Below are 5,338 nucleotides of genomic sequence, written 5' to 3' on the forward strand. Positions count from 1 at the left end.
AACTCTAAGAGACTAATTTTCTCACTAAACGGGCATTTATTCACGCTGGGCATCATCGATTTTGAGTTAAACAAAAGTAAGACTTAGTATCCCCTCCGTGAGCTTACACTCCGTGCGAAGCAAAAGCCACTGTCAATACACCAAGAGTCGCCCAAGCTGACAGGAGAGAAGGGGCAAGGGACATTTGCCCTGCAGCCTGTGGGATCCGAGGGGCCAGCTCTGCCTTCGTGGGGCAGGACAGCGACTCAGCAGGCGCGGCCCTCTCACCGACGCTCGCAAACCGGACCCCGCAGCCCTCTCCTGGATGGGGCTGCAGGGCGTTCATGTGTCCAGGCATTGGGGACTGGTCTGTCAATAAAAATGTGACCCGCCCATCCTTTTAAACTATATTGCTAAGACCGATCACTCACACACACACATACACACACACACACACACACACGTACTCTTCAAACACACCACTTGCAAAAATTTCATCAATTATTTTATAATTAAGTAGTATGATTCTGCTTGGGTTACAGAGAGTAGTGACAAAGGGAGAAATTTAATTGTAAAATGGCAATTATTTGGTGAGCTCAGATTCCTAAAGGCCCTTGAACCTAAGGATTTATATAAGTGCCATGATGCGTCATTGTGGGTTGAATTGTGTCCCCATAAACAAATGTTGAAATCCTAAATCCAGCTACCTTAAAATTGACCATATTTGCCAACAAAGGTCACTGCAGAAGTAATTAGTTAAGCTGAGGTGAATGGGATGGACCCTTAGCCCTAAATGACTGGTGTCTTTCCCAGAAGAGAAGACACAGGGACAGAGACACACGGGGAAAACGCCAAGTGAGGACAGAAGGTTCTGTTGTGACGCCGCTGTCAGCCACAGTAAGGCAGTGATTGACGGCCACCTCCGGATGCTGGAAAAGGCCGAGGGGGACCCTCCCCTGGAGGCTTCAGAGAGCCCTGGCCCTCTCGACAACTTGATTTTGGACTTCCGGCCTCCAGAGCAATGAGAAAGTAAACTTCTACAGTTTAAAGCCACCCGCGTTGGGGGTCTTAGTTACAGCTGCCCCGCGCTGAGCTCTGAACGGCTCAAAGAGACATTTAGCAAGACCGAAGGTTCTGCAGGGAGGATGCATTTTGTCATCATCACTTTATTTTGCCATCCATCTAAATAATTCCTGCTCTTGGTGCAAAATTCAAAAGTGACGATGGTGAGTGAAAAGTAATTCTCTCGTACACGTTTCCTTCAGCCACCCTCTGTCCCTCTCCTGGGGCATCGCTGTGACCAGCTTCTTACATATTTTTCAGGAGCACTGAAGGCAAATAGGAACATGTGCCACATGTAGGACAATTCCTTGTATTAGGTTAAATGCATTTGTTTTTCTCAGTTGCCATCTGCAAGAATCCGAAGTCTCCGGCCAAGACAGGGGTGAGACGATAGGAGTGATTTTCATGGTCTTCTCGTCTGATCCAAACAACATCATCTTTGCATCTCATCACTGAAAGGCAGATCCACTGGCTTCGCGTGCGCTCGTCTGGTCATTTGGGGGCAAGGATGGCCCAGTGGTGAGGCTCTAACTGACATAGACCTACACGCTGATGAGCAGATGGAAACCCTGGCTGGGGCCTCTCTCTGTGCTTCGGCCCCAGCGGTCATGCTGCGCTCTGCCTTTAATGCTGTCATCCGGGGATTCCCTTCGATGCCCTCCTTGACCGAGTCTCCGCATCTCAACTTCTTCCTCGGTCTCGGTCAGCTGGCTCGTCTGTGTGGCGCCTACGCTACAGCTGCATTGTAAAGGACAGTGTATGCGTAGCACATTAAGTAAGTTTATGCAATCCCCAAATCTTTATTCTATCCTCTGCTCAATTAATACTTTCAGTAAATATAAAGCTCTAGGTTAAATTTCATTTTCATTCAGAATATTGAACACATGAATCCATCCATCTACCTTCCGACATTGCCGCTGAGACTTCTGAACCAGAAAGTTCACTTTTTGACCAAGCAACCCTTGGTTGACCTCACAGATTGCAAGGACCTTGTCAGCTTACAGCTTACAATCCCTTATTTATTTATTTTTTACGCCTACAGCACCTGAGTCTTCCTAAGTGGTCTCCCATCCAAGTACTCACCAGGCCCGACCCTGCTTAGCTTCCGAGATCAGACGGGATCCGGTTTGTTCAGGGTGGCGTGGCCATCGCAAGTCTTACTCTTAATATTACAAGTGTGTTTCTTTAGTTCTTCTCTTTTCGCTGAGTGATTAGAGCCATAAGTTTGTTCCTAAATGTTGTTTCCAACTTCTCAATGATATCTTAATTGAATCCATTATCTTGGGTGCATGCTGGGTCTTTCCGGAGAGAACTTCGGGTTCTTTATCTGAGAAAACCACCTCTGTGATTCCTCCTTCTATCTTTTCTAGGCTCTGTCCTTCGGAAACTCACAGCATTCACACGGTGCAGCCCTTGAATGGGCTTTCCAAGTACCTCCCCTCTCGATCATCTATTTGTCTTTTCGTTTGATTTCTTTAAAGATTTTCCAAATTAATTTTCCAAACCTTATTTTGTTTTCGGTTTCTTCGCTGGCGTATTTATAATGTTTTTATGAAGGGGAGGGGGTTGACTAGAAGCGAGTTGGTGTCCAGGGCGAGGGGCCGAGCTCATGAGACAGATTTGTCTTTGTGTCTTCAGGTTCCACGAGAAGTGCTTGGCTCATAACAGATTCTCAACAACTAAATGGTCGTGAGATAAATAAATAAGTAATCAGGCCACTTACGTTTCTTTCCCACTTCATCATCGGCATGCTGCGCCCTCTATTGGTCAGTTTCTAACTAGCAATGTCAGATTCCATTTCCTCCGCCTCAGACAGCTCTGACGTCATTTGATTCTACCAAGATAATGAATCTCTATTTTTTGTTAACTGCACGCTGTGTAATCCTTGTGACTGTTCCCTAATCACAAATACAGTGTACACACACACACACACACACACACACGCATCAACTTTAGTTAACTAAAAATGTTTAATTATTTCATATACAGAAATTACTATCCAGGTAGTAAACAACTAAGGAGAGGTAAAAGAACTGAGCTCTCTAGTAATTGAAATGCACTAAAAATCCATCCCAATTTATAATATTTTTGCTGGATCTTAACGATATACTTTTAGTAAATATACCAGGAAAAGCAGTAGCACGGCGATTCAGTAAACTGAGGTCTTCTTGGAATAAATTCAAAAATGATTTCTTATATCATGTATCAGAGATCCAGCTATCCACATGAGTTCATTAAAATGTGAACTAATTTTATCTAATTCTACTCATTAAGCAGGGGTCACATGGAGAATTTTCTTGTGACATGGAACAGTGTAAAATACCTTGATTCTGATTACAGGGAAGCTATCAAGCCTCGCCATACAGTTATTTCATTTAAAAAAAAAAATAGTTTAAAAGTAAGTCTTCCAAATTCTAGATTTCTATACCTTTAAATCAGTCAGGTAACAGCCAGACCTTTTAAAATCTTGACTTCATTTGCCAATCCACTGGCTCTAAAAGCACGCTTTCCATTCCTCCTGCTAAGTAAAAGCAGCTTGTCGCAGTGCGTTCATCATCTCCATTGAAACTGTTTATCTGCAAAATGAAACAAAAAGGGCACAAATTAGAAACATTGATACATCTTCTGACATTATTCATTTAGAAGTTAGTTCTCAAGTTGTCGTTAGATTTACCGCATAAAAATCAGAAATGATTTGTTTGGATAGCTACAGCAATTTCTAGACTCAAAATGTTTGGACAACTGTAGATAAAGTTTCATCATCAGACTGAACTGAATATGCTATAATTACATATAAATCAGGGTGATTTTTGCTCCACGAACCTAGGTTATTAATCTTCTCAGGCTGAACATCCACGATACCTAAAATTATACAAGTGCATTTATCAGCCAAGAATGTTAAAAGTGATGTTTGAAAATAACGAACAAAGCTTATGGACGAAGCTTACGTTTCTGTCATTTGATTGTCTCCATCTTTCTTCTGGTTTCACAGGCCACCCTCGTCTTTCCGCAAAACCTCGTGTCTCCCCATCCATTAGCGCTCATCACGCTTGAAATTATTAGTTATACGTTTATTTCCTCCAGTAAACAATAGGTTCACTAGGCCAGGGGCCTCTGCTATCTGGTTTTCTTCTGTATTTCTAGTATGACCACACTACGAATCGATATTTTTTTGAATGAATGAATTGATGATCAATGAAGGAAGGAGGGGAAAACTAACTTCTCAGGCTGGTAACTGACTTAGGGAACAGAAGCTGGAAAGTTTGAATTGACCCTGTGTTCTCCAAACATTTTCCATGGCAACGGTTTGCTGAAAATTTGGTATGCAAAACGTTACGTGCATGAAGTTAGCAAACAGTAAAGAAGAAGGATGGCATAGGTGGCTGTAAAGGTGGATTTCAAATGACCTGGGGCCTAGGAAAAGTGAGAAAGCAAAATAAAATTCACATTCTGTACTTAACTATTTAAGAAACAGGATTTAAGAATTCATTAGTATACCGAATTTTTGTAATTTCTAGACTAATTGGCATCATAATTCACTCAAACGACATGAGATGCAGACTACTCATAATATTTACCATGTTAATCAAATGAAGAATGATACTGAAATTTGAGTTTACCTTTCCAGTATATTGAAGTTTTATTCTACGGTAAAGATGAGATTGACATTTTTGATAACTTTCTTTTTTTTTTCAGAATAAAAACTGTTCACTAATTTTGCATTTGTGTTCTTCTTAAAGTGATTTCCCAATGTTTTCTTTGCATATGTTAAGATATTTCATGTAATGTTTCCCCGTAGGCATACAACAGAACTAGAATGCCACAAAGCGGTGTTTTAGACATAATCTAAAATACGTTCTCATGGGCGACAGCAGAGACCAATGATTCATGAAATTGCTCAGCACTGGGTATGTCCTTTCTTACAGAACTAATGGTTTGTATGAGACATTTTTCTTCAGACTTTGAAATCAAAGTATAAACTCCACTCAGTATGTCAGCATTCACATTAAAATGAAATTCTTACTCATGGGAAAGGCTTTAATTAAGTGTATTTAGAAGTCTGGAAATCAGCAGCAAAGCATGGTGAACAATTTCAATTTTTCTCTTCCTACTGGTGTTGGAATAAAACACAAAACATAGAGGGAAAAAAAAGGAGGGCCGTCCTTCTTTAGCCTATCAACAAAACTATTAATTTATCTGCATCTGTCCTGGCATACTCAGTGTCCCTGGTCTAGGATACTGTCCATTCCCCCACGAAAGGCTGCTGCTGTTACTGTGTCATTCACTGCCCAGAATT

The 5,338-nt window shown here is 41.5% G+C and overlaps 1 pseudogene; it reads right to left on the reverse strand.

Moving 5' to 3' along the window:
* Positions 1-2,074: 2,074 nt before the first annotated feature.
* Positions 2,075-2,194, reverse strand: LOC120585596 (uncharacterized; annotated as a pseudogene).
* Positions 2,195-5,338: the final 3,144 nt, after the last annotated feature.

The sequence above is a fragment of the Pteropus medius genome, unplaced genomic scaffold, assembly GCF_902729225.1.
Source record: "Pteropus medius unplaced genomic scaffold, Ma_sr-lr_union100, whole genome shotgun sequence".
NCBI lineage: Eukaryota > Metazoa > Chordata > Mammalia > Chiroptera > Pteropodidae > Pteropus > Pteropus medius.